We start from the raw sequence: 22488 nt of genomic DNA, 5'->3' as shown, positions 1-22488 counted from the left end.
CGCTTTGGGGATGACAGCTGAAGAGCGGAGCGGAGCAGCTGAAAAATAGATGGGCATGGCCTTGAATATGTGGGCTCCCTTCTTTCAAAGCAGCCATGCTGAGACATCCCTGGTCACTATCCCTATGCCACTGTTCCCTGAGCCTCCATGGTGCAGCCTTGAAATGCTAATTTGAACACGATGGTAAAGAATCAATATTTCCTCATCATTTTTTTAAATACCTAAACTTATCCAAAAGTAGCAAAATGAAAAGAAATAAAAAAGAACAGGTCTGTATTTTTGGTAAAATTAGATCATTAAAATCTCAAATCTCTACTTTTTTACATTGAGTGTTTATGTCCCTTCAAAACTCTTGTTGAACTTTATCGCCAGAGGTGAGCCATTTGGCAGTTGATTAGGCCAAGAGGGAAATTAGCTCTTTTACACAGGTGTCTACAAATGGAAGAAGTAGGCCTTCTTTCCCTTTGACAGCCTGTGGACACAACATCCAAGAACCATCTTGAATGTACAAACAGTCCACTCACCAGACCCCAGACTGCACCTCTAGAACTTTAAGATATAAATGTCTACTAATCATGCACCATTCAGTGTTAAGTATTTTCCTATAGTGGTTCCCTTGGATTAAGACATTCACCCTGCCCCCTACAGAAATACAGAGGCTGCATACAACAGTTATAAGTGAGCAGGAAGCATTCTAGAAGAAGCCAGGGAGAGAAATTCTAGGATATGTTCCTCCTGAAACTTCCAGATGTTCTGAGGTAATACAGGTGCTCCTTGAAAGAGAAGGACACACACACACACACACACACACACACACACACACACACACACACACAGAGGCAGAGGCAGAAAGATTCTGAGGCTAGACTCAGATGAAATCAATAAAATAGAAAAAATACAAATAATCAGTTAACTAAACATTCTTTGAGAAAATTAACAGGATTGACAAACTTACATCCAAATTAACTAAAAAGCAGAGAGAGACTATCCAAACCAACAAACTCAGAGACAAAGGGGTAACACAACAGCTGACACTGAGGAAATCCAGAGGATCATAAGGATATACTTTAAAAACCTGCACTCAACCAAATTGGAAAATCTAAAAGGAATGAATAATTTTCTTGATATATACCACTTTCTAAAGTAAAATCAAGATCAGATAATCAACTTAAACTTATAACCTGTAGTGAAAAAGAAGCAGTAATTAAAAGTCTAACAACCAAACAAAAACAAAAAAACAAACAAACAAACAAACAAAAATCCAGGACAGGATGGTTTTAGAGGAAAATTATACCAATTTCAAAGAAAAAAGAACAGCAATAGTCCAAATTTTTTCTACAAAGTAGAAAAAAGAGAAGTTTTCCAGTTCTTTTTTACAAGGCTACAGTTACAGATCAATTTCCCTTATAAACATATGATGGGAGATGTCATTCTGTGTGTGTCTCTCTCTCTGTCTCTCTCTCTGTCTGTCTCTGTCTCTCTCTCTCTGTCTCTCTCTCTCTCTCTCTCTCTCTCTCTCTCTCTCTCTCTCTCTCTCTCTCTCGGAGGTATGGTCTGAGAGGGCCAGATACCTGGCCCATTTTTACAGCAAAGAGCCCTGGGGTCCTGTACTGGTCAAAGGTTACAGGTCAGAATTTTTTCTGGGAGGGCACGGATGGCTCCAACCAAACCAACACAAGTCCATTTCAATTTGGGGGCAAATTTGCCCCCGGGCTTGCAGCTCTGTTCCAGTGTCCCTGGGATACTAGCTCTAGGGCTTCCTGAGCCAGGCTAGATTGCACTGTCACATGCTGGTCACCCATGGCACAGAGACAGCAGAGGTATGGCAATCAAGGGAGATTAGTGCCTTGTGTCCCCACTATTCCTCCAGGAAACCTAGCTACCAAAATATTCCCTCTGGAATTTCTGGAAGTCTTCTTTGTGAACACAGTGTCCTCAGCCTTCTTTGACGTCTTGGCCACTACCCGATCACAAGCTTTGAGGCCCTGGTTCTGCTGCAGAACCTCTGGCACAGTGCTTCTCACGCTGGTCATAAAGTTCAGATTTACTTTGAGGTGGTCTTGACACTGTTGTTTCTGGTACTCAGCTAGTGCGGACTTAGGCACCTTTCCCTTCGCTGAGTTCCATAGTTTCAGGGCCTGGGAGGCCTTTGCCCTCACCCTCTGAGTCTGCTTTACCGGAGCTCCGCTCGCCTTGGCCTGGCCACAGGCAGCAGGAGGAGCCTCTGATGCTGCCAGAAGCTCCAGACCACACCACAGGAACGAGGCCCATATGCTGCCAGAGCTGGCCCAGTATATGTTCCTCTTATTGGTTAATGAATAAAACACTGTCAGCCAATGAGGCAGGGAGATAGGTGGGAGTAGGAGACAAGGAAGATTCTGGGAAGTATAGGCAGAGGTGGGGTAGAAATGTGATCCTGGGATGAAATGCCTGTGAGTCAGGCATCTCCAGTAAGATAAGACCATATAGAAATACATAGATTAATAGATATGTGTTAATAATTAAGAAGAGCTAGCCAATAAGAAGCCAAACCATTGGCTTACAATTACATAATTAATATAAGTCTTTAAGTGTTCACTTGGGACTGATGCGGCTGTGGGACAGGCTGGCGGGAAGAGTGCTCATACAAACATAGATACAAAAGACTCTCAATAAAATACTTGCAAAGCAAATCTAAGCACACATCAAAAAGATCATCCACCATGCTCAAGTAGGATTCATCCCATAGATTTGGGGATAGTTTGACATATGTAAATCAATAAATGCACCATGCTATATAAGCAAACTGAAAGACAAAAACCACATGACCATCTCATTAGATGCAGAAAAGCCTTTGATAAAATCCAACACCCATTTACAATAAAAGTTCTGGGAGTATTAGGGATACTAAGAGCATATTTCAACATAACAAAAGCAAGTTACAGACAGCCCATAGCCTACATCACCTTAAATGGTGAGAAATACAAATCAATTCTACTAAAATCAGGAACAAGACATAGCTGTCCATTCCCTCCACACTTATTCAATATACTACTTCAAGTCTTAGAGCAATAAGACAATGAAGAGGATAGAAAGTACACAAATAAGAAGGGAATTCTAAGTATCTTTGCTGATGATATGATAATATACATAAGTGACCAAATCCTACAACTCCTACAACTGTAGGCAACTCCTACAACTGATAAACACTTTCAGCCAAGTAGCAAAATACAAAATTACTACATAAACATCAGTAGCATTCTTATATACAAATGGGCTGAAAAAGAAATCAAGGAAACATATTTTGCAATAGCCTCAAACAATATAAAGCAAGTGGATAACTTGTATAATAAAAATTTTAAGACACTGAAGAAATTGAAGACGATATCAGAATACGGAATAATAGCAGATGCTCATAGGATTTATACAATAAAAATGGATGTGCTACCAAAAGCAAGCTACAAATTCAATGCAATATTTATCAAAATTGCAACACAATTCTACCCAGATTTCGAAAGGGCAGTTTTCAGTTTCATATGAAAACATTAAAAAAAAAAAAAAGGTTGCAAAAACAATCCTGATTGATAAAATGACTTCTTATCTCAAATTGTACCTGTAGTAATCAAATTGAATACAAAGACATAAATCCTCTTACATATGGACACCTGATTTTTGGTAAAGAAGCAAGAAATATACACTGGGAAAAAGACAGCATCTTTAACATAGGGTGCTAGTCAAACTGGCATCTGCATGTTGAAGAATCCACATATATCCATACTTCTCCCCTGAACAAAACTCAACTCCATATGGATCAAAGACTTCAACCCCAAATCAGATACACTGAGTCTGATAAAAGAAAAAAGCCTTGAACACATTAGCACAGAAAAAGCCCTTCTGAACAGAACACCAATAGCACAGGCACTAATATCAACAATTAATAAATGGGACCTCATGAAACTGAAAAGCTTCTGCCCAGTAAAGAATGCCATCATTCAGACAAAGCAGCAGCCTACAGAATGGGAAAATATTTTTATCAACTACACATCCAATTAGAGGACTAATATACAAAATATATAAAGAACTCAAAAAAAACTGGGCACCATAAAAAATTAACTCAGTTAAAAGATGTAGTACATATCTAAAACAGAATTTTCAAAAGAGGAATCTCAAATTGCTAAGAAACACATGCAGAAATGTTCCACATCATCAGAGAAATGCAACTCAAAACCATTTTTAGAGCCAGAAAAAAAAAATCATCCTGAGTGAGGTAACCTAGACCCAGAAAGACAGCTATAGTAATTGTTAAGTAATTGGTAAGCAAGCTACAATCCATATAACCGCAGAGGTTGAGTAGAGTGAGGGAATGGGTGGAGAGATGGATCCCCCTCAGAACAAGAAATAGAAAAGGAACATATAGATGATAGGGTGTGGGGTGAGTGAAATGGGAAGGTCAAACAGGGAGGAGAACGGAAGAGGGAGTGAGGGAGGGAATATGGGACAGACAGCTAAAACTAAGGGCCATTTTAGGGGTCATATAGAAATTTAATACAGTAAAAGCTTCCTAAATTATATACACATATGAAAGAGATCTAAATGAAATCCCCTAATAACAGAGAGGCAGAGTCTCAACTGGAGATCTCTTATCACTAAATGAATTTTCAGTACCAGAAATGGATTACATATAATCAAGTTGTTGGCTAAAGAAGTACCACTGGAACCCCAAAATAACCCAGGCTATTGCCAAGGCTATTGGTTGTTTTCTACAAAGTGATAATAAGGCATTCTTGCCAAAGACATAACCTATATAACTCATTGAACATGAAATCATCAAGGTGTTCCCAGCCTAGAGTCTTTACACCTTGAGACTGGAAGATACTCTGCACACTACCAAAACAAAAAGGTAAACACCTACCCAGCTACAAACCCCTCGAGCTACAATGGTGACCTTCCTGCAAGACACACTGGTGTGGTAGTGGCACAAAGCCTGTGGGAGTAGCCAACCACTGTCTGATTTAATTTAAGGCCCATTCCTTGAGGTGAAACACAAACCTGACCCTGCTTGGGTGGCCAAGAACTGTGACTAGATAGGCCAGGGACCTAGGGGAAAGCCAAACACTGCTGTTCTGCTGCAGGAGCATAGCAATAAGATGACTCCTGATGACACTCTGCTATATTCATATCTCGGCCATCATTGGAGAAAGTTCCTCCTGCTGCAATTGGGAACGTACACAAAGACCCACGACTGGACAATGTTCAGAGAGGGGAGACCTTGGAACACTCAGCCCAAAACTGGATAAATAGAGATCAAGGGCTGGCAAGACAACTCAGTGAGTGAGTGGATAAAGGAGCTTGCAGCCAAGCCTGGGGGCCCCTGTTCAATCCCTGAATCCACATAGAGGAAGAGAACTGTCTTCCACAGGTTGTCTCTGACCACATGTGTGCTGTCATGGTCCCACACATCACACACACACACACACACACACACACACACACACACACACACACAGACACACATGATAAAGAATTACTCCGAGGATCCTGATAATGGAAGCAAGTACTTGTTCAGTCATGTTGCAAAACTGAGAGCATTTTCCAGCAGTAAATTCCTAAATGAACAGTAATGAAAACACATATGCAGGTAAAAACATACACACCAAAAAGAGTACAAGTGAGTGCACTGAAGAGGGTCTTTCACGGTCACTGAAATACCCATAAGCAGGGGTCAGTTAAATCTGTGTTAAGACAGAAACCATACTGCATCAACGTCAGAGGACTGCTGCCTCATGCAACAAGTAGGATTCTCACCACCTTGTCACTCTCCAGGGCCAGACACAAAGCTGTACACATTCTGGTTCCATTTGCATGAAACATAGAAAGGGATAAAATCAAGGTCTGCTATGAGAAGTTAAAATGGGGTTTGCCTTGAGCAATTTGGAGAAGAGCAACAGGACTTTAGAAGGTGTAGGGTTGCTAATTCCAGAGATGTTCACTTTCTTATAGCCTAGTTGACCTACAAAGCTTTGGGTTTGCACCTTTTTTTAGCTTTCATGCCATATTTTAACCATAAAATCCTTTTAAAAGGAAAAATGTCAGCAGAAATATTTTAACTGTATTCCCTTTGTGTTGAGCTGCTGGAATTGTAGGATTTCTTGCAACAACCAAAGGTGCCCTGATAGAGAAACTCAAATGTCATCACTATTCATATTACAGGTAATATATCTGCTGTTTAGAAAATTTGAGAGTCATCCAGGTTCACAGAGCTGATAAATGACAAGCTCATGTCCACTAATCTCCAAATGTAACTCTTCCTCCTCTTCCTCCTCCTCTTTCTTCTGCTCCTCTTCTCTATGTCTCATTCCCTCAACCTCTACCCATACCACTTGCATTCTCATCCCTCTTGGCTTGCAACAAATAAACCATAGTAGGAAGGGAAATCCACCTACTTGGCAATTTTATGTGATAGCACCTATCCTGAGATTGTCCCCAAATTACCCTGCAAACCTTGCTAGTAGTCTGACACATTGTACCTTCACAAAGAAATAATGCCTAGCTGAAAATTCCACTAGTTAATTCCAGTGCTTGCTTCGCATTTGAAATATCATATGGACATTTTTGCAATGTTTTTAAATCTGTAAATGTTGAAACAGAATGGATGAGGGTGATTTAGGGTACCCCTAAAATAGTATAAATGGAAAACTTCTTAAAAACATATATGCCTGAACAGAAATTAAATGTATGAACAAAGAAAACCACACCCAGCCACTCAAAATATGCAAACCACATAATTTTAAGAATTCCCTATAGTACTTGATAGAATAGCATTTCTGATGCTTCACTCCTGGCTTCGGCTTAAGTGAAATGCCAGTCACTGGAGGTTGGAAAATGTGAGGAAGTGATCCAGTCTCACCTAGCATCATTTCCAGTTATGACTAGCTCTCTGGGACCTGGAGTTAGGGAGCAGAGTTCTAACAATAATGAAAGCTATCCTAATCTCCCCAGAAAGAAAACCCCCAAAAGCAGGAGTGTTGCATATGGAGAAACAGCTGTCCCAGCCTCCGTTTTCAATGGTCTATGTCTTCTTATGTCATGATATACAGACTGAATTGTCCCCCTTCAGATGTATTCATTGGAGCCACAATCCCCAATGTAATAGCAGACCAGGAGTAAAAAGGTAACAGCAGGAACCAGTGCTTTATGTTTTCTAATATTCTGTTATTCTGTCAGTTGGAACATTTGTGCCTAAGTGTAGAGGGATATTCATTTTGTCTTCTTCTGTGGCACTGACCACGCCCATTGGGGGGTGGGGCCAGCGGCAGAAATGACCTGTGGAAGATGGTCTGAGGAGGAGCTGGGGAACACTCTCTTGCTGGAGGGTCGCAATGAGGAGAGCATCCGGTGGAGCCTGCTGGTGTTCATCTGTCTAGGTTGTAAGTTATTTCTCCCTGAATAAACATCTATTCGGCCTATTTGTTTATCCTGATCCTTATTTAACCGCAATACCTAAGGGTGTGGAGGTGACAGGAACAGCTGTGGGGCCAGAGGGAAGGAACAGCACCAATGACAATTTAATCTGTCTACTAACAGACTTCCAGTGCCCATCTCCAAAACCAGAGGCAGAATGCTGTCTTTAATAATGACATGGGAGATGTTAAAGACATCATTCATGGTGGAGATTCCCGGTCATTCATTTTACCATACTCCTTAAACGGCAAATTTGTGAAAGAAGTTGCTCTCAGCCTTCCTAAACAAAGTCATAAGGTGACAGTGGAAAGTCCTACAGATCCATTATTGTGAAATAGCTTTGGGAAATGGAATGAATCTATATTAGGGTCATCTCCATTTTGCAGGTGAAGAAACTAAGAGCCGCACAGGTGAAATGACTTACCCCAAGTTGGCTGATAGGATATTACAAGATTGCATGCCTATCTGAAACCCATATCTAATCTTTCTTGACTGCCCTGTCCCACCCTTTCTCCTCTAGCTGCCCACCCCATACCACTCAGAATACACACACGTGTACACACACTAGTACCCATAGCTCAGAGCCCGCACAACCTCTCAAGAAGATGTCATCTCTGCTTGCCCAGCACCAATCCCACAGCCTTAGGCTAATTACATGACATGACACCTCCCCTTTCCAGTGTCCTGGACTGGAATAGTTCCTCCTCACATATGCCCTCACATAAGCGTCTCCTGGTCTCTCATGACAGTCTTTGTCACATCACACTGTGATTGCCCCTTTCATTGGCCATATCGCCTATCAAATTGTGATTCTACAAAGAGAGAAACACGGCATGTTGAAGATGATCAGTAAATGCCTAGTAAGTATTGAGGGCACAGGATGCCACCTCAGGTGACACTGGGCTCCAGCAGCACTTAATATGAAGCCAACTGAAGAGGCAAGTCTCCTAAACTTCCAAAAGATACAGTATCTAAAAGAAATGAAAATGTCCCCCTTGGGGCCAGCATTTCCCAAAGGCCAAATATATTCCAAAAGAACAAATTAAGCGCTTCAGAAAAATGTTTACCAGATTGCAGCCACCCAGGGAGCCACTCAGTTCTGCCTTCCTGGAGATCCATGGGAAACATTCTACCCTTGGCTGTGTTTTCAGTAAAAGGCAAGTAGATAGGCCTTTTGCTGAGGCTGGAGGGGGTGGAAATTCTGACCTGAGTTCACTCTCCTACCTCTGATGTCATTTAACCCTTGCGATGACTCTATGAAATGAATAGGCATTGCTAATGTCTCTATTTTAACAAAGAAGAAAGTGAGACACAGAAAGATGGAGACATCCATCAAAATCATTCAGCAAAAATGTGGTACAGCTGAGATTCAAAGGTAGTGTCTTAGCTTTTATGTGTGTTGAGAACCATACCAAACCTCACCGGCTTGGTGACAATGATCTTAAATCAGATACAAATTCTAACAGGCATCTTCTGTCATCCAGTAGGAACTATTTTCAGTATTTTGTAACCACCTCCCCACCTGGCATTCTTGTGTGGAAGTCAAAGCTGAAAAATGAAACTTGATCATCCCTCAGCCCTAAATGGAGTCTTCCTAAGACATAGAATTTTGTCTTCACAAAGGAAACAGAGAGGTTGGTTGAGAGAAGATGTCCTTGGACATGCACAAAAGAAGTGAGTTGGTGACTAAGAGAACACCTGCCCCTCACCAGAGGAAACACTTGGCACACCCCTAACAAAAGCTTTTGCTCCCTGTGTAACACGTTGTCATAGCTCTAAAAACAAGTGAACCCTAACATTCTCACCAATGAATGACAACAAAGACTAAGCACATCTCATTTTCTGTCACATAGGACCAGAGCCATGCAGCACACCACTGGGAGACAGTAGAACATGTTAAGCTTTGGGCTCCAGAGCCAGTATCTTCATAATTAATGATGCCGAGATGGCGATCTGTATTCTACAAGGCTGATTCTTTTGCAGAAATCAATAGTCTGACAGAGGAAATCCTTTTGGGAAGAGACTGTTTAATCATCTTCATTATCATCATCATTATCATTGTGATAGATGGCATTTATTGAATTCTTAAGATGTGAAAGGCACTGAATATGAATGACCGCATCTCATCCTTTCTCTAGCTTTGCAAAACAAGTTTACTAAATATTAGGATGCACATGGGATTGACTCCTCACATTAGCCCAGTCCAGTACCTTACCTCAAATGGGTTTATCTGGCACCCTGGTGGAGAACTCACATAGTACAATAGCCGTACCTTTGCCATATACATTATTAGCAAGAAAAGTTTCTACATAAATGTGACTTGTAAAAGTCATATCAAGTATCCTCATATCCTTCTGCAACAGTGTGACAACAAATAATTAAAATCTTTGGTCCTCAGTTTCTCCAATGTACAAATGGGATGAGAATACCACACTAGAGCTTTGTGGCAAAATGACCATTTTGGTATCTGAGAGCACTGGACAGAGGGAGCCCTGAGTATCCAGCTAAAATGCCCTCTGATGTGCCCACAACCTTGACCAAGCTTTAGAGAAGTCTTCCTAGTTCTCTCTCTTAACTAATTACACAGAATAAATTGTACACCTTTTAGCTTTCTCATGCTACCCCACCATCATAATTGAGATGCAAGATTGCTTCTCTCTGCTGACCCTACAATCCTCTTGCTCCATTCAGAAAGGGTGTCAGCCTGAGCCTAAGCAGAGCTTCCTCCCTCCATCCCAGTTCCTCACTCCTCCCTAAGCTTTACCTCTCCAGCAACCTCAATTTTTACAAAACTGTTACTCAAAATAGACTCCTCCAAAAGCTGCCCTGGCTGTGGTCTCCTGCAGAGTGAGAAGAGTCATGGGTTCATTGCAGCCACTGATGATCCATCCTCAGAAGCCTTTGGATCTGCCCTCCAGATTTGTGGATGTTTGCTGAAGTATTCTCCCCCAAAATTCAAAGGATACCTGAAAGTGGTTGTATATGAATATTGTTTTATACATATATGTATGTATATGTATATATGTGTGCATGCATATGTATATTGTAATATGTGTGAATGCATATGTATACATATATGCATGTTGTAACATATGTGTGTATGCATATGTATATAGATATTGTAACATAGGTGTGTATGCATTTCTGTATATGTGTGTATATTATTTCTGTTTTCCCTTAAGCCTATATTCTCTTGTCCCTAAATCTTGGCTAGTAGGTACAGAGATCTAGCCAACATCCTCTTTCCTTATATTTCCAAATTCCTGGCATAGGCAAATCCAAGCATTGTCCTGAAAGCTGTCCCTTTTAATGGCAGGAAGATCTTCTGCATCTCCTCATTTGAAGTTCTTCCTCCTCCTCTAAGCCTGGCTGAACAAGGCCCAAGCTTGCTGACCCAGTTAAAAATCCAATCACCACATGCCTTCCCTGACCCAGCACACCCCAGCCTGTCTTCCTGGCACCTAGCTCCAGACACTCATCCACCCCTTTAGACCACCCCAGCAAGGTTGCCTTCTGCTGGTCTTTAATTCAAGTGTGACCTTTCTGCATTGTTCCACTATGGATGATGAGTATTTAGAGACAGCCTTCCCATCTCTACCCATGACCTCTATTCCTAGGATTTGCTGGCTCCACCTGTAAGGGTAAAGCTCAATTGTATGACTATACCCTGGGGAGACAGAACTCCCATCCCCAAATACACATCCACAATGTTGAGACCTTAAGCCCAAAGAAAAGTTGCTAGCAGCTGGAAAGCTCTTATCTCCAAGTAGCCTGATGTCTCCAAGGTAAGAATATTCATCCGGTTTTGCGGATAACTAACACAAAGTCAAAATGGAACTCTGAACTTCCAGAGTGTTCTGAAGAGCTAATAAATCCATTGTGAATGAGACTTCCTAAACTGGGTCTCCTTTATGAAGCAATTTATTAACACTTCTGGTTTTGTCAACTGAAACAGCAAATGACAACTATAAATATTAACAAAATGGCATGGAGGCTCGACAAAAAGGAAACCAAACACACTAGTGACCCTGTCTGGTTCCCAAACAGGACTACCCTGTATGAGATTTCTCGTCACCAACCTCTGCTTGCTAATTCATGCTTCTTGTAGAGAAATGTAATTCCAAGAAGGAATGAAGAGTCTGTACCCTGGTGGGATGGGGTATTGTTTTATTATGCTGAAACCACACAAGAGTGAATATTACTATTAACTCTGCGACTGTTAAATGAAAGTTTGATTCTGAAGATGGATTCTGGGTCATTCATGAAATGTTTTGAGGCCTAGTAACTTAACTAAGACAAATTCATTGTTGATATTTTTGTTTGCTTGCTTTTGAGGTAAAAGTACAGGCTATTTTTTCATTAATTTTTAAGAATCCAAATATTTCAGTGGTATCATTTCACCTAACTCCTTTGGCACGAGGTTTGAAGGTGAAAGGCAAAAGATAAATCGGAAAGCAAAGGGAAAACAGGAGGGGAAGAACTGAGCTCTGAGGCAGCAGCTGTGTTTTTGTGGAGGACCAAGTATGTCCTAGTTTTCTACGGGTTATTGCATTAATTTAATGAGAGTAACAGCTATACTGATAAATATGCCTCATTGTTTACATGGATTATCTCATCTAATCACATTGCTATCACTACCATGTTACAGATGGGAAAACTAAGTCCCAGAAAAACATGCTGCAAGTTACATAAGTTACAACTGGAACCATGAAAGCTCCAAGTGTCTCCCACAGAAGGGACAGTGCTTCTTAAGCCCCACATAGTGATTCCCACCTCAAAGAAACAAGAGCCCACAGCTCTGCATTATCAGAGGGTTTAGGAGCCAGGCAGTGGCAGTGCACACCTTTTTAATCCCAGCACTCTGGAGGCAGAGATAGTTCGGGGCCAACCTGGTCTACAAAGAGAATTCCAGGACCGCCTCCTCCAAAGCTACAGAGAAACAGTCTTAGAGAGAGAGGGCGAGAGAGAGAGAGAAAGAGAGAGAGAGAGAGAGAGAGAGAGAGAGAGAGAGAGAGAGAGGAAGAGGAAGAGGAAGAGAAAGAGAAAGAGAAAGAGAAAGAGAAAGAGAGAGAGAAGAGTCCACTCAAGCTCTGTCCAGCCTGGCATCTTCCTTCTTCCTTCCCACCATTCCCACCAGTCTCTGCAGGGTGCCAGCATGCCTACAATGTGGTGAGGTGTTTCTGGGTGGTAGGAACCTCATGTCAAGCACGCTGTACTATATACTCTTTCCTGAGCCCTGCTAGAGACCTGCATCAGCCAGGGCAGTTCAGCCAGTCTTTATAGCTGACTTCAGCAGATTACAGAGTTACCACTCAGCAAGGGGCTCAGAGAACACTGACTTAGAGCCAGGGCATGAGGAAGGGAAGCACAAACAAAGCCAAAGCATTAACATCACAGAAAGCTCCTCCTGTTCCTGGTGGCAAGCCTGTGGGTTGGGGTTCAAAGGCCACAAGCTACCATTGTGAGACTATTGACAGCCCACGGGAGTCACAACCTCATCCAAAGATTTCATCCTCACAGGCAACAACAATATCCATTTCTCTGTTCATCAACCCTGCTCCCTTGCCCTATTTAGCTAGGACACCCCCATGCCCCACTGCTTTGCCAATGGTATATTGGGCTTTTCTACATCACATCAATTGTTGTCAAGTCTTCTGTGTATCTACTAGGAGCATGGTTGCCAAGATCAGGTGCCGCAAAATACGAGAGCAGAAGGCTTTCTGCTTCGGCTCAGTGGCAGAAACAATGGACCCAGTACTAAAGGACGTAAGAGACAGGCCTCCCAGGCAGATAGACACAGCATAAGAATTTAAAAGGAAGGTATGCGGTCCCAGCCGGGTAAACATGCAAAAATGGGCCAGAGAAGGATTGTAAAGAGAAGCTGATGTGGAAGGAACAGGCTGAAGGCTGCCACCTCATCACACTCTGTTCAGAACTTGGAAGGGGCTGCTTCTAACAGTTCTCCCAGAAAAAGACTCCAAAGTAAACACCTAGCATGCTCTACTGCACGACTTGTGCAATAGCGGGAAATAAGGACTGGTACGTAGCTCATGCCTGAGGAAGATGACTCTCTGTATACTGAGGTTTCACTCCTTTCCAGGACATAATAAATTCCAGAAATGGATCCGCTACCCAGTGACAGCTGAGGAAAGCAACTATAGAGATGAAACCACACACCTAAAGAATTCGGGAACTTGCCTTCCAGCCTCACAGGAGAGGTGGCGGGAAAAGTCACAGTGAGCCCCGAGAGGGGTACCTGCTAGAGGCTGCAGAAATGCCCAGCATCCCGAGTTAGAGGAATAAAGCCTAAGCAAGTGCTTGGGAGAGTGGGGCAAGGAGAACCAAGCAGAGAAAACCCTAAGAGCCCCCAGAGGACTCCCTGAAAAGGACCTTTCTCTAAACACTGTTTAAGGCCCAGAAAACACTTATTCCCCCAGCCAATAAAAGCTGCTGACCTGCTTCCCAAAGAATCAGTCCCCGAAGAATCGACATAGCAGCAAACAAAGTGGGTGAGCACCTGCGAGGGCTTCCAGGGTGGGGAAGTCCAGTCATGGATGTGAGGCTCTACTGAAGAATATTGATATATCCCTTAGACTGGCCATTCTAATGCCTGAATTGGGTCTGTGCAGCTGATGAGATCCACTAGACTATTTCCTGCGGGGAGGGTGAAAGTCTGCTAACACTTTCTTCCAGGGACAGGATTCAAATGGAACTAATCTAAGTGTGAGAAAGCTGCTGACCTCTTCCCCACACAAGCCCTGCTTCTTCCGCACGGTGGTTACAGACAAAATAACTGCACCCTCAACCAAGTTCTGAAGAATTTAAAATAGGATCCAATGAGTTCCTTCTCTACTCTAGGCAAAACCTGTCCTCACAAGGGGACCACAGACCCACAGTTCCAAGAGCAAAGTTCAAGGATCCAGAGGCCAGAGGGCGTGAAGAACTTGGATGTACTATGATACATTCAAGTGTCACCAGGCTCCATGGAATTTAACTTGAGGTCACTGACTGGAACACTTTCTCTTCCTCTCTCTCACTGGCCTGTACCATGTCAAAATCCCATCATGCCTTTGTTATGGCCACATTAAATTCAAGTGTTCTGAGAAATACAGGGCAGTTTATATTCCTCTTCCAACCTCATGCTGAGTTACTATGTTTCTCCAAACTGAGATGCTCTGTTTTGATGCTCCAATAAGTTTTGTTTTCTTGCTTTTTTATTTTCTCAAGACTAGGTTTCTCTGCGTAACAGCCCTGGCTATCCTGAAACTCTTGATAGACCATGCTGGCCTCAAACTCACAGAGATCCACCTACCTCCACCTCCTGAGTACTGGGATTAGAGGTGTGAGCCACCACTCCCAGTGAGTTTTAAATCAGCCTTTAAATATTATTTAACATTATCACATCATGACTATATCAAAGAAATTATGGTGTTGAATATACTTTAGAAACTTTAGGTTTTCCATAAATATGGACCCCAGCATTTCTGAGGGCACACATAACACCACCCTATCATCTTGGTTCGGTACCATGTTAAAGCAGCCAAGATCTCATAGTTTAGGAAACATAAAGAGTCAAATTGTCTCCTATTGGTGGCATGGGAAAGAGAGAAAGGAAAAAGAACAAGCTTGCTGGGCATTGTACCAAAATAACAGGGTGTCACTTAGGCCAAAGAGACACAGTGGGAACACTGGAGTCTTAGAATTTAATTTCTAAATACTGATAGAGGGCCATAATTTTTTTCTGAAAGAACAGAGGATGCATTTTGATTCAGGACTACAGAATCCTGCCTCATAAAATAGCATATCCCATCCCTTCTATGTAACAACTCATTGTTCATCTGCAAAGATGTTTTAGCCCACCAGCTGGGGATCAGAACAGGCAGGAGGTAACTTTGAAATCACAGTATTTCACACCTCCTAGCAAGCTACATGACCCTGGGCACATGCCTTACCTTCTTTGAGGCCATTTTCTTTTTCATCTTTAAAAACTGGGATAAAAATAGATACCCTGAATATCTGCGATGAAGTCTGAGTCATTTTTAAAACAAAATGTGAAGCATGGTGCCTGGCACATACTAGGTACTTGGTAGCATGTTCAACAATGTGGATGGGAGAAGCTTTCCCTGAAGACTCTTAGCTGCCAATACAAACAAAAAGTAAGGGCTCAGAGAGCCCACAGGATAACCCACAAGCAGGCCTTCCACAGCGGAATTTGATGATGCTGTCTGCCGCCCTCCATATAAAGAAACTAACCTGTGTGACTGGTGTATCTGAGCAACTGCGACTTCATCTTTGCTATCCTTGTACCCTGGGAGATAATCACTTAGTGACCCTTGTAGAACCCCAGCCCCTCCTCCTCTCTGTGGATCCTTCAAGGCAAAGACTGTGAGGAACCCAAGGGTGCTGGGTAACTGAAGAACGTGGCTTATCGAGAGGGGAAAATGGGAAACCTCCAAAGTCCTCCTTCAGTTCCCCAGACCCACTGCAGTCTCAGGCTCCTCTTGCTGCCACTGAACATACACCCACCATGCATACACTAGACATATTCAGAATGGTTGGGTGGCAAAAAAAAAGCCAGGCTGGACACTGATAGGTTGTGATATCTGCTGTCTGTTTGCTGGCCTGTTGCTGAGAATTGCCTACTAAGTCTAGCACCTCCTCTGTGAACAAGCCAGGCAACATCTCATCCTCCCATCCCAGCAGGACACCCTGGTTGAGCTCAGAATAATCCCTGACCTGTACAACCCCCTTCCTGAACCAAAAAGATACCATCTTACATAAGGCAAGACAGATATTTTGTGTTATTATGATAAAGCCTTCCAGCAACAGCATATCTATACATGTTTACAGTTGGGGACAATAGAGGGAAGTTACTTAGCATATCTTCAGAAACAAGTTTAGTAAACAGTGGGTGAGGATTTTAACACAATTTGCTTGCCTGCTATTACAACAAACTACTCCTTAATACCAGATGATAGGCGAAAATATGGGGTACCTATGGCTCCCCAAACCCAGAGTGATCACATGATACCCCCAGGGAGGACATTTTCTTCTTCAACCAACCTATTTAAGCTATATGGCATAAAATAATAAATCTGAAACGCTAACTCAGGCTTCTTGGCCAGAAGTCAGCTTCCATAACATTTTGGGGAGTCAACCTGCTGTGCCCTAAAGTACAAATGTGTAGGAAGATAAGCCCTATAAGACAGAGAGATGAGCCAACCTGGGGTCTGCCTGAGGGCCTAGCAACAGGTGCTGTCAGAAGTCCTGATGATGCCCAGCCAGTGAGGGGCAACCATGAAATGTCAAATGGATCCAAATGCAGCCTGGGTGCTGGGAGGAGGGTATATAAGGCTCTTCCCACTGCTGAATAAACGAATCTGTTATTTGCCTTTTACCTGACTCCCAGTTCCTGTGCTGGTGACACCATACCTTCTCTCCCCCTCCCCGAGGGAGCCCTTAGAACCCAGCAACACAAATGTACAAACAACTGAAATATCCTCTCTAGACCCTCAGAGACCCACTCCCAGGAAACACCACTGGATCCAGGACTACACATCAACACTTCTTTGAAGCCTAGGTAGCCATGCACATAGCCAATAGGAGACAGTGATTCTTCATCACAAGTAGGGAGAATCTTTCAAGCAGTACACTCACCATCATCACTGATACTTTCACTATCTGAGAGCCCAAAGAAGAGGATGCCAAGGCACGCTGCTAACTCTGAACATCACATGCTATAGTCACCAAGGCTTTGAAAACCTCACGTGTCACGTGGAATCACTTGTCTAAGAGGTTCTGTCAGAGTTGGGGTGAGATCCAGGTGTGAGTACTAAAGCTTTGTTATGAGACACTAGTGGTCATCCCAGATGGAAACCACTGCCCTGCTGGGATCTGGGAGCCACAAGATGGAGAAGCCCAGTCTCTAAACAGAGCAAGGAGAGAACAGCCACAGACAACACGAACACCTCACAGTGAGTCCAAGATAAAGAAGCTCCAAGGGTTTTAAGCAATTGACAGTTTGAAAGTGGTTTTTAGAGCAGCCACCACTGCCGGGTAGAAATCCAGACATAATGAAACATTTTCCTATTCAGCTAAGGTGTCCATTGTTGCTAAGGGTAATGTCTTGATGACTGAAAACTAAAGACACCTTTTTGTCCAGAGCTCCATGTAGCTAAGCCACGAACATCATCGGAAGACTAAACCAAACTGCTGGAATAGCAAATGTAAAACTGTATGTCACATTCCCACAACACAAACACCACATCAAACAAATTCTCATTCAGTGTATTGGTTTCTCTTCTGTCTTGGTTTGAGCTACTGTAACAAAATATCATTAACTGGGTGGCCAATAAAGTTTTCAGTTATGTTTCGAGAGGTTAAGATCAAGGTATTAGTAAAACTGTTGTCTGGGGAGGGCTCATGTTTCAATGAAGTTTAAGGTAATATACCAATCTTGATCCAAATAAAATGTCACTTTAATGTTAATTAATATTATTGTTCAATTTATCAACAATGTTAAAAAGCCTCTGTTCTATGGTCATCCTAGAGGAGTCACTCAATGACAGTTGACAATATCATGAGTATATAGCTGTGGGGGCAGCATATGGATGGATGATGGATGAAGAAGCAGATAAATGTAGATGGATAAATGGATGGATAGGAGGATGGATGGCAAATCTCTATACTACATAGCAAAATGTACTCTCTGTTATCAGAGGATAGCATTTTAAAATAGAGGCTATCAGAAGTCGATATTTAACATCAGAAATACTTTTGTTATAACTGTTAACCCAAACCTGCCAACTCCATATAATTCATTTCTCATCAGATCATGTTTTCCTGCTCTTCTCTCTCTCTACACCATCTCCCTCAGATACCTACTTTTCCCTCGCAGCAAAGATCACCTACTACTAGGTAACTTCAGCATTTCCTCCCCAGTGCTGACCCCTGCCCTGACCTCGTTCCTCTCTGTAGCTGTCTATCCCCTGTGTTCTTCTCAATGCCAAGTGTGACTTTACTGTCAACATGCCTACTGAGTGCTGACCCCTGCCCTCTCCACCTCAGTCTTTGTCTCTCATCCAAAGATGTAGTGTCTCTATTCTCCAAAGTTGTAATGATAATCATGAAATCAGCTTATTATTTTCTCCCCTCCTTATGGAATCAGTCACCATATCACTTCATCTGACTGTTACAAAAGCCCTTTGAGAAGTTTCCACGTCTGATTTCTGCTCTTTGCAATCATACCCTCACACATCTATATTCATTCCTGCTACTTCACATATGCAAACCTCTGCATGCTCAGGCCCGAGGGCTGCACTAGGGATTCCAAGATAGATCACATACAATTGCTGACCTGAAGGATCTCAAAATCTACTAAATACTTTTGTACATAGACTCTGCTTGTTCCTGTCTCAAATTCTCTTGCAGCTCCTCATGGTCCAGGACCCACAGTCATTGCCAAAAACTGTTTGTATAGCTAGCTTCAGAGGCTGGATTTCTGGTACAAATTCAATTTGGTGCTTACAGCATAATTACTGTAAGTTAAAACCAGGCATACTGGAGCCTAGGTCCTGGCCCTGTGCCTTCTGCTCAAAGTTATGGTGCTGAGATTTGGGATGCTGACTTGGGGCTCAAAGTAATAGCAGAACTGGGTAAAATTTAAATACTGGCGATAAATCAGGGAGTCACCTGGAGGCTAGGAATGCTGGTGCTAAGAAAGCATAAAAAAAAATGATGGCAACTAATAATAGTACAAATATTCTCCTAGAATGTAAGAACTAGAGAAGTGCAACCCCAGCTTAGCAGTTCCAGAATTTTTTAACTACAATGAGCATAGACCCTAAAAGCATCTGAGTGGTTCCCAGGGTTTTCCTTGTGACCCTTACTGCTCAGCTCTCTCTCTCTCTCTCTCTCTCTCTCTCTCTCTCTCTCTCTCTCTGGTAGGGACCCCAAAAGAAAATGCTCAGTAGACATGTGTGAATGAATGGGAAAAAGATGGGAAGATGGAGGAAAAGATGAGGAAGATGGAAAAGAACACTTAGCTGACATTATGTGATAATAGGGACCTGTGATGGAGCTTTGCAGGTCAACAAAGCAAAAAAAAAGTGCCCCCTCCCCATCATTCTTAAACCCAAACTCAAGAAACCTTAAATTTAAGTGATGTAAGGGAAGAAGAATACTAAAAGATATTATGGAGCATGTGAAGCCTGAGACTGCATTTGCCTCCACACCATGAATCTTTAGCTGAGTCCTTCCCTAGGAGATGACTCGAAGAGTAAACTCCATGTGCCCCTCCCAAAAGGAGACAGAAATCAGGCCCAGGTAGGCATCACCTTAGTTTATTTCCATTGTGGTAATATAAAAATGTCAAAACTCACTGATGTGGGTATCAATGGAGAAGGGTGGGAACTCACTGACATGGACACCAATGGAGGACAGGAACTCACTGGTCTGGATGCCACTGGAGAAGAACAGGAACTTGATGACAAAGATGCCAATGGAGAAGTGTGGAAATTTAACAACATGGGTACCAATGGAAGAGGATGGGAACTCACAGACATGGATGCCAATGGAGAAGGACAGGATGACATGGGTACCAATGAAGGAGGATAGGAACTCCCTAATGTGGATGCAATGGAGGACAGGAACTCAATGACATAGATTCCAATGGAGAAGCATGAGAACCCAGCCTCTGTTGCTGCCTGGGACTCCAAGCACAGAAGTCATGCTTCTCTTTATCCTAGATCTACTCCAAAGAGAGGCAAATCTTAAAGATCAGATGACACTGTTTTCTCTAAAATTCAAGTACAGCCCAAAGGTTTGTGTTTTCTGCCTGTGGGCTTTGCAAGAAGATTTGGACCCAAAAACGTGCCCAGGTGCTTGATCCACAACTCCAAATCCCAGGTTTCTGAGAGACTGCCTAGCTTGCGGGATGGTTACAAAGATGAGTGAAGATGCCAATATTTCTTCTCCATCTCTTTTCTATTACATTAATTCTTTTTTCTAAACACACCCTCCTGATGGAGATTAGAAATCCTGTTCTTAAATTCTTAATTTTGATTACCATGTTGCTCATCAAATTTTAACCATCATTGTCCATTGGCAGTGAAAGAGACAGTTGTAAATTTACACTACCATCCCAGATACAATTCTCAGAGACTACTGAGGAGAACAAAAGAGAGAGAGTAATGAAAGGAATCCAGGATCAAGGATATCTACTGAAGTGATAGTACATAGGTCCATGGAGATTCCACAGCTAGCAGGCTTTGTTTTTCTAAGATTTATTTTGTTTTGTTTTCAATGATGTAAATGGAGAGTGAGTGTCTGTGTACATAAATCTGAGTACAAATGGCCTCAGAAACCAAAGGTGTTGGATCCCCTGGAGAGTTACAGGTTGTGAGCCATCCAGAATCCAACATTGGTTCTGAGAACCAAGCCCATGTCCTCTGGGAGAACAGTATGTGATCTTACCAGCTGAACCATCTCTTCAGTCCCACAATAGACTTTTTATTGATGTATCCTATCATTTAGAAAATTCCTCTTTGCTCATGCTAGCCCTGCTGGCCTCAGAAGTATCTGTACCTCCATCCAGGAAACTGAATTCTAGTTTGTAATATGCCACTGACCAGTTAGATACTTATGGGCAGCTTATTTATCCTCTTAGAGCTGCATCCCCCAGCATGTAAAAGTTGGCAATAAATATGCCTGGCCCACTGCGAAGCAGACATAAAGACTGCAACAGGGTAAGAGCTAAAAATGCTTTACAAGCATAAGACGTTATTAATGCTACTTTTATTTGTTGGCATGAAGGAAAAATGTGAACAAAATAGGAGGAGGGCACAAGCTTCAGGAGCTGCCTGCCCTTAAAGGAATGAAGCAGAGAGGAAGTGAGCAAGGGAAGAAGGGACAGAGTGAAGAGAGGAGGGAGGGAATGCAAATTCCAGGCCACATGCTGACAAACTACTCTTTCTACAGGCCTGGAGGAGCTAAGAAGATCAGAGGAAATTCATGTATTTACAAGCTAAGCAAAGAGAAAAATGCCACCATAAATCGGAGTGGGGGAGGGATAATATAATAAAAACAATACAAAGTGTCCTATAAGCACAGAAACAATAACAACGCTAAAACAGAAATAGCTTATTAAGTTAAAACAGCAGTAAATCTGTCGGAACAGCCCATAGAAACTCTCGTCTCGTGATAGTAAAAAGCTTCTACCAGGCCTATTGTCTTAGACTTTCATTAAACTACAGTTTTATAAGCTAAATTATCGCTGCCTCTTGCTCAGTTCCCAGAATGAAATCTATTTAAACTCTTAATTTGGTAGATAGATCTCTTGTAAGTGACGACGGTATCTTTAATGGACAGCTCCCAAAGGCTGACTTGACTTGGGAATGGAGCACGGAGGGCTGGATAAGGCAAAGAAGTGCTGAGCCAACTATTTGGGTTTGATACACTGTCCAGATGTGACTAGACAGTGGGGGCTTTTACCAAATACCCAGGAAACAAGGAAGTAGGAAATCTCCTCCAACAAAGGGGGTTCAGCCCTCGGGGTAGGTAGAAGTTCCAATCAGCCAGCTGCATTCTCTGTCTAGCACCTGGGTCTGCAATTCTTACAAGCTCCAAGCCCTCTTAGCATTGTGTGTGCCCAGAAACCGGTCACCAGAGTTTTCAAATGCCCTTGCTAGTAAAGCCTTGGGTCTTTATCACTTACCCTACTCCATCCCTCAACTGACTTGCTCTAAATGCTCTTTGTCTCAATTTTAGGAGCTGCTTTCTTTGGTGACTAGCCTCAGCTTATACTGACTACATAGCTGTTATCCCACTATCTTATTCTGAGGTTCTCTCAAGCCCACTTTCCAGATGCCAGATGCTCTAGTACTACACCCTTAGGAGCCTACCTTGAGTTCTATCCCCAGAGAGAGGGGTAGCATCTCCTGTCTGATCAGCAGAGACCAGACATTAGTTCCTTCACAACAGGGAGCCGTGACAGGGAGTGTGCAGAGAAAAGGCGATTGGGAAGGCCTTTCAGTGATGTACGCTGCCCTG

At 42.6% G+C, this 22488-nt stretch overlaps 1 pseudogene; it reads right to left on the bottom strand.

Moving 5' to 3' along the window:
- Positions 1-1750: 1750 nt before the first annotated feature.
- Positions 1751-22488, bottom strand: part of LOC127214937 (active regulator of SIRT1-like) — a 31996-nt pseudogene continuing 11258 nt past the window's right edge.

The sequence above is a fragment of the Phodopus roborovskii genome, unplaced genomic scaffold (genome assembly GCF_943737965.1).
Source record: "Phodopus roborovskii unplaced genomic scaffold, PHOROB, whole genome shotgun sequence".
Taxonomy (NCBI): Eukaryota; Metazoa; Chordata; class Mammalia; order Rodentia; family Cricetidae; genus Phodopus; species Phodopus roborovskii.
The sequence above is the reverse complement of the archived record's forward strand: the minus strand, read 5'-3'. Positions and strand labels throughout refer to the sequence as shown.